The following is a 17,027-nucleotide window of genomic DNA, read 5'->3' as shown; positions in this document are numbered from 1 at the left end:
CTCCTTCATATTCGGTTGTCCCCTTTCACTTTTTAACACTTTTCTTGCTTCTTCTTAGGCACATGCATTTTGGACAGGAATATTTGTTTTACTATGTGATGCCCCAACACTGGCCCAATAATCAAGGAGCCTCAAACTTCACCACTGGCAACAGTGGGGGACATACATTGGGAGGATAACAGAGCACACAGAGATAACAGTCAGTCTGGGACTGGTTTCTCCCTCTTTCTCCAGATCCCCAATAAGACTCCCTACTGGCACAGCTATAGGGTTGAGATCTTGGCTGAGTGGTCAAGCCAAGACCTCCAGCACCCCCCCCCCTGTCCAACCAGTGCCTTATGTCCCTGCCCAGTAGCTGACACATACACACACACACACACACACACACACACACACACACACACACACACACCTGGGAAAGGCTGGCACAGGTTTACTAGCTATGACCCCTTCTGCCCAGACTATAAGGTAGTTTTTACTGGCACCAGCCACTCCTTATTAGGTACTTTAAGACCCTTAACAAAGGGTGTCCAATCTTACTGTGTAATGTTACTATTAATACAAATAGTTTGACAAAGACCAAGGCTATTAGGAGTGGCACACAGTGTCACCAAATAAGTATGCAAGTACTCTCAGAACTTAAATATGTTTCACAAATATCAGCCACAATGAAATGCTTAAATATATTTAATGATAAATAATAAAAGAACAAAAAAATACTCAATATATTATCACAGTAAAAGAGTTCAAAATCAAAGGAAATATTTAAAACAACATTGCAGGAGCGTCTCAAATGAATAAAGAAAATGTCTAAACTATACTTCACTATATTCCTGACTGAATCTAAGAGAATTACTACACCCTAGTTAGCTTACTTACAGACCAAGCAAGACAGATGTGGTGAGTGGATCTTGATGCTGCCAGGTCAAAGTCAAAATACAGAATACTAAGTCTCTGTCAGAGAGTTGTTAAATTAATATCCGAAGTATTACTGCTAGGATAGCTTGCAGGAAGACATCACTTCTTCTCATCTGACTCTATCCCAGGTGAAAAACAACCATTGATGCAAACTGAAAGATAACATCCTTTTATTACATGGTCATCAAATAATTTAAAATGTCAGCTATTTTTATGAAATTGACCTCCTGTGTTCCAGTTTTCATTGTTAAGATATATATATATATATATATATATATATATATATATATATATATATATATATATATATATACATACATACAGTTACAATAGTGTATGTACATTTCTGTTTCAGTAGGGTACACTGTGGCTACATTTTTAAAGCTCAGTACTTTGCAACCCTTTTCAACACACACTTCAGTACCAGCAGTTTGATATACATATAACATACAGTTCTAATACATTTGTAACACAAGCATATGAATCATGTTGATATTCACAAATGACATATAATTATTTACAAAATTCCAGACAGCTGTGCTGGCAGTATCTCCTTTCATGACAGATTACAGCAAATATATTAACCTCTATGTATATACACAGTTTCCAGTATTCATGTATGGTATATGTTAACCTCTGTGGATATGTACAGTTTCCTATAATTATGTATTTTATATGTGAATGCCATGGCGAAGTACAATTTATTTGTTATTACTCATGTAACATGGACTTAGCCTGGAACTCTTCATTTGTGATCAGTGTTCTACCCTAGTAAATAAATGTAAGTAAGCAAGTAAGTAAGTAAATAAATAAATAAATCTTGAAGTGTAGTACAAGCCACTGAAACCTTTGCACATTACCACCCTGAGTGCACTAGCATATCTCAAGGAATGCAAACAAGATCTGCTACAAAAAGACTTGTGCATGTAATGTGGGGTAATGCAACATCCAGTGGCTGAACAGAAGCACTGAGTGCTCACAAAAGAGATGATGCAAATATGCAAATTATGCTTAACATCTTCATCACAACAGGATGGCAAGATGAGATTAAATAAATACATCCGATTCTTAAACCATATTTTTCATTCTGACATTGCAGTGATGACTTATTTTCAACGATAAAAAAGTGATCGCACCCACACTGCTGCAAAGTCTTTCTAAATTAAAGCAACTCAGAGTATGTGTTTTGTGTGTGTGTGTGTGTGTGTGTGTGTGTGTGTGTGTGTGTGTGTGTGTGTGTGTGTGTGTGTGTGTGTGCATCTATGTGCATGCATGAGTCTGTCTGTGTGTGTGTATCAAAATGTAAAGAGCTAGACAAAATGTATTGACTTAAAGCCCATGCAAGTAAAGCAGATGATAAAATTCTATGGTCCGTGTGATGCTTAAGAATTAATATCTAAGAGAGGATACAATTCCACATAAAAGATTTTCATTCCCATTATTACATTTAGCTGTTGTTTGATTTCAATGTAGCAAACTCAACTTCTTGATGTATGGCATTTTGTACTCAAAATATCTGGAAGTTGTTTAATGAACGGATACTAAAGCTGTGATAACATAATTCTTTTCTGTATGTGATACACCAGTACAAACGCTGACTTGACAGTGGCCGACAGTTTGTTGGCCATTTTGCCAAAGAATGGAAATTTGATCATATAAAGTATAATCCTAAGTAACCACACTTGAATTGAAACAATTTTGAAGAAATGTAGTTTCTCTAATCACAATGATTTTTCTTTTAAAATGCAAAAATAAAACTTTCAGGCAATAAGGCTCTCAGCAGCACAGATGTTTTTGGAAAAAAAGGTTAATGTGTAAGCTTCCTGCAAAATTTTCCTTGCTAGCAGACAAAAGCATATGACAAGAACTTTAACTACTGCAAAGAAGGCAGTTGAAATTAAAGCATTTAAAAAAAAAACAGCTAAAGTAATTCTGCTTTGAAGGAAGGGCAAAATGAAACTGAGGATGATTCTGAATCAAAACTTGGATCATAAGTCCCATGATACTAATCCAAGGTTATCTGTTGTCCACATAGATGACATACAGCTCTACAAAAGAAATTAAGAGCGCTGAAACATCTTCCTGAGAGGTTACAGAATAGTCACAATGAGCATTTGCTAGAGTTTATGCTCATATCTCCTTCTCAGACAATCTCAAAGTCTATGACAGGTATGGTAGCCTGATTCAAAAGAGTGATAACTCAACTTTGTCTAGTGATGTCTTGTAGATTAATCAAAAGAAAAAAAACACTTGGTATCAAGATTGTAAACAGCTCATAAGGCCGTTCTTCACAATAATAAATGTGTTCTGTTCAAATCACATGTTACAGCCATAGATATAACTACACTATACACTGTAAATATTGATATATAGAGAAATTATCCATGTTTACATTAAAAGAAGTCTGTCGTGTACCAGGGATGTGTTATTTCTAAGAATAGACTTACTGAGTGTGACTTATGTGACGTGTGGTCAGTCTTCATTTTGGAGTTAAAGCTTGAGGTGAAACATCTCTAAATATGCTTATGTGTTTTGTGCTTCTGTGCATTACCCGGAACTGTTAACCAAGTACTTCCTCTTGTGCATCCAACAGTAATGCTACATTTGATAAGGTGAGAACGAACAACCATAGGAACTGTCCTGCACCTGTGAGACACTTAAGAGATGATTTGCCATATGGCTTTTGTGTGTTTAAAATAAAGGAGTATCTACAATAATAAAAGAAGACCAGATTAGCCATGACAATAAGCAATGCAAGTGTTGGCAAACTAACATTTTAGTAATCACTTTGTTCTGAAACTAAAATTGTTTAAAAGAATGTCACATCATGAAAGCGTCTTTTTGAAATGTCTGAATCGCTTTCCCAATCTACATAGATTTGTAGCCTGATCATAATCATTTGATAATGTAGTTAAGTAAAACCTATTTAAAATGTGGTAAAAAAAAAAAAACAACAGATAAATGTTTGATGATAAATTCATGTCAAAAGACAACAGCTGGAATTCAGATAAATTGGCTCCACCGGGCTGAAAGCATGTCATTGCTGTAGTCCATTAGTTCTGTAGAGCTATCTGGCTATTAAGAGACAAGTAAAAGCTGCATAGAACAAAAGGTAGTTTGTAAATCATCTTCATGTCTTAGAACTGGACAACTGGTGCAGCTGGAATACCTAAACAGGTGTTTCACTACAAATCCATGCAACACCAGTAAGCAGACCCCTGCAGATGCCCACACATTGTGACAGCCATACAGAGCTAGACAGACAACTGGCCAGTTACAAACACATATGCACTGATACAGCCCCAGCCTTCGCCCTTGTGATCAAACCACACCAATCATGGGTAAATCCTGATATACCCAAATACAGTCATGGACTATTGCTTAGAAACACAAGCCATTGAGAAATACTTGAAAATATTTGAAGAAATAAAGATCTGGCTGAGTGTGAAGGGAAAAAAGAAAACTATCAAACACTAAAAATAAAATAAAATGTAGTAAAGTTGTTACTTTGTCCAAAGGCTGCTTTACTAATTTGCCTAAAGGTGAGGAAGAAACTATATAACCCCTCTGGATGACAATAGAGCTCCAAGTCTGCCTAAAGAACCCGGAAGATCCATAAGAGAAATTCTCAGCTAGTGGCCTGGGTGTAATTTGACTGGTAAATGGGTAATAGGAAACTGGGGGTCATCTCATTTAAACTTGGGATAATACATTTTGTATCTGCCCACCTAACACAGCTCCTTTCTTGCTGTTTGTCTTGCAGACATAAGGACAAAAAAAAGATACATCACAAAGTAGAAGGCTATGATGCTATGCAACAAACCTGGTTATGTCTTACACCATAATGTCAAAAAAGAAAGATTGCATATATCTTTGGACCACTTGATATATCTGAATGTTAAATACTTATTTCCTTATTTCTTTGGATATGTTGGTGGTCCATACCTGTCCTTCGAGTATGTAAATCGGCGGTCACTGTTGCATTACCTGCCTAACACTGCTTGGGGTGCAGTGAGTTTGTGGGGTGTAGTGGTACTTGTCATACTAGTAGTACCATGCACCAGACTTGGGGTGCAGTGAGTTAGTGGGATGCAGTGGTTCTTGCACTAGTAATACCATGCACAGACCTGGGGTGCAGTGAGTTTGTGGTGTGCGGTGGTACTTGCTATACTAGTGGTACCATGCACAGACTTGGAGTGCAGTGAGTTTGTGGAGTGCAGTGGTACTTGTACTAGTAGTACCATGCACAGACTTGGGGTGCAGTGAGTTTGTGGGGTGCAGTGGTACTTGTACTAGTAGTATCATGCACAGACTTGGGGTGCAGTGAGTTTGTGGGGTGCAGTGGTACTTGTACTAGTAGTACCATGCACAGACTTGGGGTGCAGTGAGTTTGTGGGGTGCAGTGGTACTTGTACTAGTAGTACCATGCACAGACTTGGGGTGCAGTGAGTTTGTGGGGTGCAGTGGTACTTGTACTAGTAGTATCATGCACAGACTTGGGGTGCAGTGAGTTTGTGGGGTGCAGTGGTACTTGTACTAGTAGTACCATGCACAGACTTGGGGTGCAGTGAGTTTGTGGGGTGCAGTGGTACTTGTACTAGTAGTACCATGCACAGACTTGGGGTGCAGTGAGTTTGTGGGGTGCAGTGGTACAGGTACTAGTAGTACCATGCACAGGCTCAGGGTACAGTGAGTTTGTGGGGTGGGGTGGTAATTGTCGTGCTAGTAGTACCATGCACAGACTTGGGGTGCAGTGAGTTTGTGGGGTGCAGTGGTACTTGTACTAGTAGTACCATGCACAGACTTGGGGTGCAGTGAGTTTGTGGGGTGCAGTGGTACTTGTACTAGTAGTACCATGCACAGGCTCAGGGTACAGTGAGTTTGTGGGGTGGGGTGGGGTGGTAATTGTCGTACTAGTAGTACCATGCACAGACTTGGGGTGCAGTGAGTTTGTGGGGTGCAGTGGTACTTGTACTAGTAGTACCATGCACAGGCTCAGGGTACAGTGAGTTTGTGGGGTGGGGTGGTAACTGTCGTACTAGTAGTACCATGCACAGACTTGGGGTGCAGTGAGTTTGTGGGGTGCAGTGGTACTTGTACTAGTAGTACCATGCACAGGCTCAGGGTACAGTGAGTTTGTGGGGTGGGGTGGTAACTGTCGTACTAGTAGTACCATGCACAGACTTGGGGTGCAGTGAGTTTGTGGGGTGCAGTGGTACTTGTACTAGTAGTACCATGCACAGGCTCAGGGTACAGTGAGTTTGTGTGGGGGGTGGTAATTGTCGTACTAGTAGTACCATGCACAGACTTGGGGTGCAGTGAGTTTGTGGGGTGCAGTGGTACTTGTACTAGTAGTACCATGCACAGACTTGGGGTGCAGTGAGTTTGCGGAGTGCAGTGGTACTTGTACTAGTAGTACCATGCACAGACTTGGGGTGCAGTGAGTTTGGAGTGCAGTGGTACTTGTACTAGTAGTACCATGCACAGGCTCAGAGTACAGTGAGTTTGTGTGGGGGGTGGTAATTGTCATACTAGTAGTACCATGCACAGACTTGGGGTGCAGTGAGTTTGTGGGGTGCAGTGGTACTTGTACTAGTAGTACCATGCACAGGCTCAGGGTACAGTGAGTTTGTGTGGGGATGGTAATTGTCGTACTAGTAGTACCATGCACAGACTTGGGGTGCAGTGAGTTTGTGGGGTGCAGTGGTACTTGTACTAGTAGTACCATGCACAGACTTGGGGTGCAGTGAGTTTGTGGAGTGCAGTGGTACTTGTACTAGTAGTACCATGCACAGGCTCAGGGTACAGTGAGTTTGTGTGGGGGGTGGTAATTGTCGTACTAGTAGTACCATGCACAGACTTGGGGTGCAGTGAGTTTGTGGGGTGCAGTGGTACTTGTACTAGTAGTACCATGCACAGGCTCAGGGTACAGTGAGTTTGTGTGGGGGTGGTAATTGTCGTACTAGTAGTACCATGCACAGACTTGGGGTGCAGTGAGTTTGTGGGGTGCAGTGGTACTTGTACTAGTAGTACCATGCACAGGCTCAGGGTACAGTGAGTTTGTGTGGGGGGTGGTAATTGTCGTACTAGTAGTACCATGCACAGACTTGGGGTGCAGTGAGTTTGTGGGGTGCAGTGGTACTTGTACTAGTAGTACCATGCACAGACTTGGGGTGCAGTGAGTTTGCGGAGTGCAGTGGTACTTGTACTAGTAGTACCATGCACAGACTTGGGGTGCAGTGAGTTTGGAGTGCAGTGGTACTTGTACTAGTAGTACCATGCACAGGCTCAGGGTACAGTGAGTTTGTGTGGGGGATGGTAATTGTCATACTAGTAGTACCATGCACAGACTTGGGGTGCAGTGAGTTTGTGGGGTGCAGTGGTACTTGTACTAGTAGTACCATGCACAGGCTCAGGGTACAGTGAGTTTGTGTGGGGGGTGGTAATTGTCGTACTAGTAGTACCATGCACAGACTTGGGGTGCAGTGAGTTTGTGGGGTGCAGTGGTACTTGTACTAGTAGTACCATGCACAGGCTCAGGGTACAGTGAGTTTGTGGGGTGGGGTGGTAACTGTCGTACTAGTAGTACCATGCACAGACTTGGGGTGCAGTGAGTTTGTGGGGTGCAGTGGTACTTGTACTAGTAGTACCATGCACAGGCTCAGGGTACAGTGAGTTTTGTGGGGTGGGGTGGTAACTGTCGTACTAGTAGTACCATGCACAGACTTGGGGTGCAGTGAGTTTGTGGGGTGCAGTGGTACTTGTACTAGTAGTACCATGCACAGGCTCAGGGTACAGTGAGTTTGTGTGGGGGGTGGTAATTGTCGTACTAGTAGTACCATGCACAGACTTGGGGTGCAGTGAGTTTGTGGGGTGCAGTGGTACTTGTACTAGTAGTACCATGCACAGACTTGGGGTGCAGTGAGTTTGCGGAGTGCAGTGGTACTTGTACTAGTAGTACCATGCACAGACTTGGGGTGCAGTGAGTTTGCGGAGTGCAGTGGTACTTGTACTAGTAGTACCATGCACAGGCTCAGAGTACAGTGAGTTTGTGTGGGGGGTGGTAATTGTCATACTAGTAGTACCATGCACAGACTTGGGGTGCAGTGAGTTTGTGGGGTGCAGTGGTACTTGTACTAGTAGTACCATGCACAGGCTCAGGGTACAGTGAGTTTGTGTGGGGGATGGTAATTGTCGTACTAGTAGTACCATGCACAGACTTGGGGTGCAGTGAGTTTGTGGGGTGCAGTGGTACTTGTACTAGTAGTACCATGCACAGACTTGGGGTGCAGTGAGTTTGTGGAGTGCAGTGGTACTTGTACTAGTAGTACCATGCACAGGCTCAGGGTACAGTGAGTTTGTGTGGGGGGTGGTAATTGTCGTACTAGTAGTACCATGCACAGACTTGGGGTGCAGTGAGTTTGTGGGGTGCAGTGGTACTTGTACTAGTAGTACCATGCACAGGCTCAGGGTACAGTGAGTTTGTGTGGGGGGTGGTAATTGTCGTACTAGTAGTACCATGCACAGACTTGGGGTGCAGTGAGTTTGTGGGGTGCAGTGGTACTTGTACTAGTAGTACCATGCACAGGCTCAGGGTACAGTGAGTTTGTGTGGGGGGTGGTAATTGTCGTACTAGTAGTACCATGCACAGACTTGGGGTGCAGTGAGTTTGTGGGGTGCAGTGGTACTTGTACTAGTAGTACCATGCACAGACTTGGGGTGCAGTGAGTTTGCGGAGTGCAGTGGTACTTGTACTAGTAGTACCATGCACAGACTTGGGGTGCAGTGAGTTTGCGGAGTGCAGTGGTACTTGTACTAGTAGTACCATGCACAGGCTCAGGGTACAGTGAGTTTGTGTGGGGGATGGTAATTGTCATACTAGTAGTACCATGCACAGACTTGGGGTGCAGTGAGTTTGTGGGGTGCAGTGGTACTTGTACTAGTAGTATCATGCACAGACTTGGGGTGCAGTGAGTTTGTGGGGTGCAGTGGTACTTGTACTAGTAGTACCATGCACAGACTTGGGGTGCAGTGAGTTTGTGGGGTGCAGTGGTACTTGTACTAGTAGTACCATGCACAGACTTGGGGTGCAGTGAGTTTGCGGAGTGCAGTGGTACTTGTACTAGTAGTACCATGCACAGACTTGGGGTGCAGTGAGTTTGCGGAGTGCAGTGGTACTTGTACTAGTAGTACCATGCACAGGCTCAGGGTACAGTGAGTTTGTGTGGGGGATGGTAATTGTCATACTAGTAGTACCATGCACAGACTTGGGGTGCAGTGAGTTTGTGGGGTGCAGTGGTACTTGTACTAGTAGTACCATGCACAGGCTCAGGGTACAGTGAGTTTGTGTGGGGGGTGGTAATTGTCGTACTAGTAGTACCATGCACAGACTTGGGGTGCAGTGAGTTTGTGGGGTGCAGTGGTACTTGTACTAGTAGTACCATGCACTGGCTCAGGGTACAGTGAGTTTGTGTGGGGGGTGGTAATTGTCATACTAGTAGTACCATGCACAGACTTGGGGTGCAGTGAGTTTGCGGAGTGCAGTGGTAATTGTCGTACTAGTAGTTCTGTGCACAGTACTGATCCTTAAGCTGACGGTTTTCAAGTTACCACACTGAAACCCCACAATGTTAATGTCTGACAATACAATTTACAAACTGCCCAAAACAATACTATAAACTCTTTTCAATACTATATCCCATGAAGGGCATTCACTTCTCCATTGTCCTCCTGAACCAAACCACTGTACATAAAGAGTGAGCAACTTTAAATGGAGTGAAAATAAACAAAGAACTTCTCTCGTACCTCTCAACTGTACAGATTTTTGCAGAATGTCCAGATTCTGGACTCGTATTTTTTGCCTGTATTTCATTAAATTGTGGTTTTCTGGCAGATTTACTGGTCAATCATTAAAGATTGAAGTTAGAAAATAATGACAGACATTTGAGTTTAAGACCTGATACCCTTCAGAACATTCATGATGTTAAATCAAACCCTGTTATTCTATCAACTTTCTATGTTTTAACAACGCAAATAATTAAAATACCCACACAGTAATGAAAGAAGAATCCGGTACAAAAAAAGGCTGTCCAAAATTCAGGCAGAACTTGCAAGATAAAAGTCCAAGCAGTAGATCTGGTGTAAAAGTTTTAATGTCCAAGATTAAAAACAATCCAACATGACTGAAAACAATAAGACAAAAAGTATTTCCATGTATCAACTTTCTAAGTTTGCCAGAGCAATATTTAAAAATCATCCTTATGTTTGGGCCTTTGTCCCACTTTATTTATGGATCATCCAGATTTCTTGCTCTAAAAGGTTGAGAGGTATGCTTCTCATACCAAACTTTTTTAGCTTATATTCACCTGTTTCTTATACCTAAAATAATGGCTTGCCTTATTCATCCACTTAAGACTTTCATTGGTGTACTGTGCCCAATCTAAGAAACGAAAAATTAAAAGAGCATCGTGCATAATCAGTACAACTTGTCATACTGTCCTGCTCTGAGTCTCCAAGCTCCATGTATGCTTTGACCATACAGACCTATGAGTTACCCTGTCATGACAACTTTTTCATTGATCGAACAGAAAATGCAATGTTTATCTCAAATGGACCAAAACAGAAAATGGATCATATTTTATACACTTTTTTTTACAGGTAACCAAATCCTAAGCTAAGTTATTGTCTAGCTTTGAGAGTTAAAATTCCACTTAAAGAGGAAGTCTGTGGTCTCAGAAAACAGATGAGAACCTCATCGTAGTGGCCTCATTTTAAAACAGCTATATGAAAAAGAAGCCTTTTCCAGGATAGGGTCTACCATATCAAACCACTTCCCAAATGAAGTAAGAAAGAAGAAAACCCTGAACGCCTTTAAAAACACTGAGAGAACACCTACACAAAGAAACAATGTGCACATGCTTTCCCTTCAATGGATGAGTAGGAAACCTTATAAGCCAATATATAGATTAATGCATTTCATTTTGAAACCTGTATATGAACTAAATATTGCACATTCATTGTATAAATTGTACATAGTTACATATTTACTTCATTCTGTACTATTACTGTCTTCAATATAGTCTACCAATGTATAGTAAACTATGTTACAGTAGTGATATATCTTCTATGTGCCTCTATATGCCTTGTTTATACTTTGTATTCTTTCTTTTGATTGTGTGCGTTATGACTAATAAGGACCAGTAGACCAGCTCATTTACCCAGTAAACAGAAGTAAAATAAAACAAAATAAATAAATATGTATGGGTTTTACAGCTGCCAGACTTCCATATTCAGTGTATTCATGCAGACAGAATCTATGATTTGGTTTTATTCGCAGACTTTCTATAAAAGTACAGATGCTGGCAATTCAGTAAAACAATAACAGAAAACATTTCAATATTGGTTTGAATCATAGTGATTAGCAGCCTGGATTTGGCTCTCAGGACAGAGCCCTAGGTAGTTGCCTAGGGGGCTTGTGCTAGATCTATCTCTGAGAGCTGAAGTGCACAATGTATTACAACAATAATAGAATGGAACACATTATGGCAATGAGCAGTTAATAAAACATTTAAAAAAATTGAAAGGCCAAGTATGGGAGATGCAGCTGCAGAGATATTGCTTGAAACAGTGCACACTCAAAAGGTATGTTGCCATAGACATATTCAGAAGTAAAATCTAATATGCTACAAAAATCACATCTTATTCTTTCTCTTTATTTATTTTCTCAGCAGTGTTACACCACGTGAAATGATTATCTCTTGAGCATCTTCTGAGTATTGCTTGAGGTGTCTAGCCCTTTAAGCATTACTCATTACTGAGACAAATGTAAGGGGCAGAAGCCCTGTGTGCTCCACAGTAAGATACTGGAATGATGACTCTCAGCTTGAGCTGACTGCATTTGATGGAAGCTCTTGAGACATAGGATTCTGTTTACCCATGACATGTCAGCTACATTGCAGACATTTTCTAATGTCACCACATGGCCTCACATGGACTGTCGATTGTTTGTTGAAGCTCTGTCAACACTACAGAAATATCAGAATTGCACAAAACTTGCCAAATGTTGACATTAGCCATCCTCCATGGGAGTGAAATTGTTGAGAAATATTTTTGTTTTCTTGCATTAGAAGCGGATTATTATTTTCTTCTTGTTCCACATCATTGGAAGGGGGGTGCTAAATTAATTTTCCATTAGGAATTATTTTTATATCCTTGTGTCATGTGTTTTACTACTGAACATCCTTCCCTCAGAATGATCCAGCGGCTTGCACAATCTTGTTTATTGCTAATACCACTAACCCTTTTCTGTTCAGCTTCTGCATTGCAGCTAAAACAGGACTCAGAAGAGAAATGTTAACTGAATGTCAAGTGCATATTGCAGTATTTACACTGTGCAGAGCATAGCTTCTAGTATTAGTACTACAAAGTCAATGTTAAATTCCGTCCCTCTCATTTAAAGTACACACGGACCATTTTAATTATTTATACTATAAATGGTTACAGTTTTACAACCTTTTTAATAACTTCTGCATTTAATGTCTGCTTTGCATCAACACGTCACATGATCTAATTTAAGGCTAATTAAAACAAGAAGTTTAATAAATTTAATAATCATCTGAGGGACACCTACAAGATGTACAGCTTACATTAAATAATGTAAAAGATTTTATTCAGTGACTATATCATGAAAAAAATGAAATTGATGCCATGTAAATCAAAAGGTGTGAATTCAGACTAACAACAGAAATTATTTTGAAACATCTTTCTAAATCTAATTAAGTATTTTCAAAACTGTACAAAAAATGGGTGTGATGAATAAGTTACCAAACAAAAGATCATCTTTTATTTCCTAAAATGAAAACTAACAGAAGGAAGAAATTACACATAAAAGGGTTTATAATACCACCCTTGTTATAAATGTTGTAGCAACACTTTTGCCCATGTTTGCTTAAGGGCGACACCAGATATTACCATTCAGAGCATACCTCTCAACTGCACAGATTTTCACAGATTGTCCAGATTTTTGACTCATATTTTTGGTCTGTTCCTCATGAAATTTGTGGTTTCGTGGATTTTTGTGGCAAATCAGTGAGGACTGAATTCATTAAATAATGCCAAGTATTTGAGTTTCAGACTTCATATCTTTCAGAAAATGCATACACAAGACCTTTTATTCTAACAACTTTCTAAGTTTATAAGAGCAATATTTAAAATTTGTCTATTTGTGGGACTTTGTCCCCCATTATTTTTGACATTGTCCTGATTTCTTGTGCTAAGAGGTTGAGGGGTATGATTCGGAGTGAGATATCCAGGTGCCAGACATGCTACTATAGCTGTCTTTCTCTTTCCCTCTTTCTATTTTGCATCCCTGACTAGTGTATTGCTTTATGACTGTATAAACCCTCTAGAGAACAAATGAATGAGCTGCATACTTCAGCTGTTATGAGATCCACGTAATGTCCCTAGTGCTGTTCCTCAGAGCTCATGGATTTATTTCTTCCTTGAAGCATCCGAGCACATCCAGTATGAATTTATTTACTTATTTATTTATATTTGTTTACCAGGATGGAGCACAGATTACAATGGACCAATTTTAGGTAGAGTGCAGATTATACATCTAAGAAGTATGAAAAATGCAAACATTTGTCATTTTTTAAGTAGACTGTGAAAAGAAGTTTTGAGTTTAAAACAATGCTTACAATATGTACAGTATAGTACAAATAACCATACAAGTAATTTAGTTGAGTCAACTTCCAATCTAGTTGGTACAAAGGGCCAGAGCAGTCAAAAGTAAATCCTCAGTGCTGTGCAGCCATGTTTCCAAACATAATTTCCTCCCCCAAAGTGCCAAGTAGTCATATAACATTTGCCAGCACTGATTATATCTCTAAAGCACTTCAATCCTTTTGTTTCCTTAGAAAAAGAAACATAAAATAACAATGATGGTAATGATAATAGTAGTTGTTGTTGTCTTTCGGCTTTTCCCGGTTAGGGGTCACCACAGTGGAACTCCGGTCCGCTAATGATTGGCAGTAGATTTTCACGAACGCCGAGGTGCCAGCTCGACGTTCAACCTTCAATGAAGGCATGCCCATTTACGCATGTCTTTCAAACGCCCACCTAACCACGGGGAGGACATGCAGACTCCACACAGAAGGCACTCCCCACACTCCAGCCGAGAATCGAATGGGAGAACCTCTTGCTGTGAGGCAACAATGCTACCGCTGCACTACAGTGGATGTCATAGTGATAATAGTAGTAATAATAATAATAATAATAATAATAATAATAATACTAATAATGATAATAATAATAATGATAATATTAATAATAACGATAATAATAATAATTATAATAATGATGATAATAATGATAATGATAATAATAATGATGATGATAATAATAATAATAATAATAATAATAATAATAATGATAATAATAATGATAATAATAATAATGATTATAATAATGATGATGATAATAATGATAATGATAATAATAATAATAATGATGATGATAATAATAATAATAATAATGATAATAATAATAATAATGATAATAATAATAATGATTATAATAATGATGATGATAATAATGATAATAATAATATTAATGATAATAACAATGATGATAATAATAATAATAACGATAATAATAATAATTATAATAACGATGATGATAATAATGATAATGATAATAATAATAATAATGATAATAATGATTATAATAATGATGATGATAATAATGATGATAATAATAATGATGATGATAATAATGATAATAATATTAATGATAATAATAATAATAATAATAATAATAATAATGCTTGCCCATTTACCTGTATGTGTATTTTTTTGGCAGTTCATTTTGCAGAGTGTTTTGGTCAACCATCATTACGTCAAATGTTTAAAAAAAAACACACACACACATTCCACAGGGGCTGAGGCTCTGGGTACAGCAGGCACTTCCTGTACACTTGCACAATTCCCCTGTACAGATTAATGATTTAGGGCAATCGTTTACACAATCATTAGAAACAACAATGCACAATTCACATTAGTCAGGTATCTCAGTTTCACTGAGATACTCTGTAAGACAAAACCATTTGAGAAGCAGTGCAGTTAAGAGTCTTTCTAATAAAACAACTCTGATGTAGTCGAATTTTAAATTTAAAGCATGAAAATGAATCTGCTGTAATCATAGTTGTAGCCAGGTTTATAAACTCATAAAAAGTTCAGAACAGTTTATTCCACATTTCACCAGTTTTGCATAACACCCTGTCGACTACGAACATTTGCACCCAGTGCAGATGGAGTCAATATTATAGCATTGGTGCTGTGGTGCACATCCTGGGAATGACTTAGTTGACAGCTCTTTTCCACTGGGAAATGAGGGTTGAAGGGTCCAGATGCAATCTGGACAGTGACATAAAAATTAATATTGAAGGATATTGTATTGTCCAGCATCACATCATTACATTTCATCTGCTGACCAGATAAACGTTTTTTTTTTTTTGTCATATTGTTATGAGCAAAACCCCCAATTACTTAGGAACAGTATTTTAAATATTATCTCTCTTTCTCCCCATTGTTCTTTCAGGAACTGTACAGCAATTAAATGACATGATGCCACTTTTATGATGTAAGCTAATAACATTTCCACAGAAGTGAAAAAGAAACTGGACAGTAACTCTGTTACAATTAAGCATTAAAACAGCACTTTTGTCATAGCAAATCACAGACCTGATGTTGGGGCACCAAAATAAGATGCTCTATAGTTTTAAACAATTCACATGTTACCACAATGAGAAGAACATATTATGCAAAACTACATCAGAACCATATTAATAATTCTAGCCCCTCCCCAATCCACAACACAGGTACTATACAGAGTGCAGCACTGTAATTAGGACTGATGAAGCAAAGAGTAGGGGTGTTATATACTTGTCTGCCTGCACATTAGACAATGCATGCTAATAGAAGACTGTTTCCCTGCTGTAGCATACCCCAACAGGTATCATGAGGACTCAGGTAAACCCTGGCTGAGAAGCTAAGGTATTCTGTTACAGTACTGAAGAACCATGTGTATTCAAGGTATGTTAACATACAGTATTAGAAAAAACTAAAATTGACTGGAAAGACGTGACTCTTTTAGGGCATTTTTGTGAAAAGCATACATTGAAAAGATTTGCATATTTACCCTGGAATAAGACAGTATGTGCATAAGGCATATCCAGGCACATGCACAAAATATCACATGCTCAGGCAGTGCATGATTTTCATGCTATATTTAGTTTTAAGGACAATGACACAGATATTATGTCTGTAATCACTCTACCAGGGCAGTTTGTCTCATCTACATATTTTTTTTAAATTATGGGGTGAACTAAAAATGTGGAAAAGGCAAAATACCAATGCTTGGAATAATATCTCGATTGTTTCAGACCTGAAAATGACTGCAATAAGGATGCTCAGAGCATTTAAGATTGTATATTATAACTGGGAACCAGTGCCATGGTGGAGAGGAATAAAACCATAACTGTGTCTCATGTGACCCTGGTATGGTTAGCGGCTCAGGCATCTGAAGTGCTGGCGGGGAGGGATGCCTGTGTCCATCCCAGGAGAGAGGGCAGTCATCTAGGTGTTCCAGGTTGGAGGGATATGGTTGAATGAAGGGACTAGCCCTCAGATGTATCACAAGAACACAGAGAAGGGGAATAACAAGAGGTGGGTCATAAATGAAAAAAATCCTTCAGTGGAAACAATCATTGACAGGACCCCTTATAAGACACTCAGGTTCCATGCTGGCTCCAGGCTTAGAATGGAGAGGCTGGCAGAACCAGTGATGGAAGGGGTTACTGAAGTAGCCAGAAAGAATGAATTAGAATGGAGAAAAAAAACTACACATTAAAGCTGGATGCAAATCATGGAGATACAGGTCACCCTCTCCCCCAGGTCACCCCCACCCCTGATCATGATGGATGCCCGAATAGATGTCAATGTGCAAGGTTTACTTATAGGTAAACATGACCAATAAAAATACTTGTGTATACTAAGCTGGTTGATTCCATAAGAAATGAATGGCCATATTTGAGCAGTAAAATGAAAATA

The sequence above is a fragment of the Protopterus annectens genome, chromosome 12.part0, assembly GCF_019279795.1.
Source record: "Protopterus annectens isolate FY-2018-M chromosome 12.part0, PAN1.0, whole genome shotgun sequence".
In the NCBI taxonomy this organism is placed as follows: Eukaryota; Metazoa; Chordata; order Ceratodontiformes; family Protopteridae; genus Protopterus; species Protopterus annectens.
Note: the sequence above shows the minus strand (reverse complement) of the source record.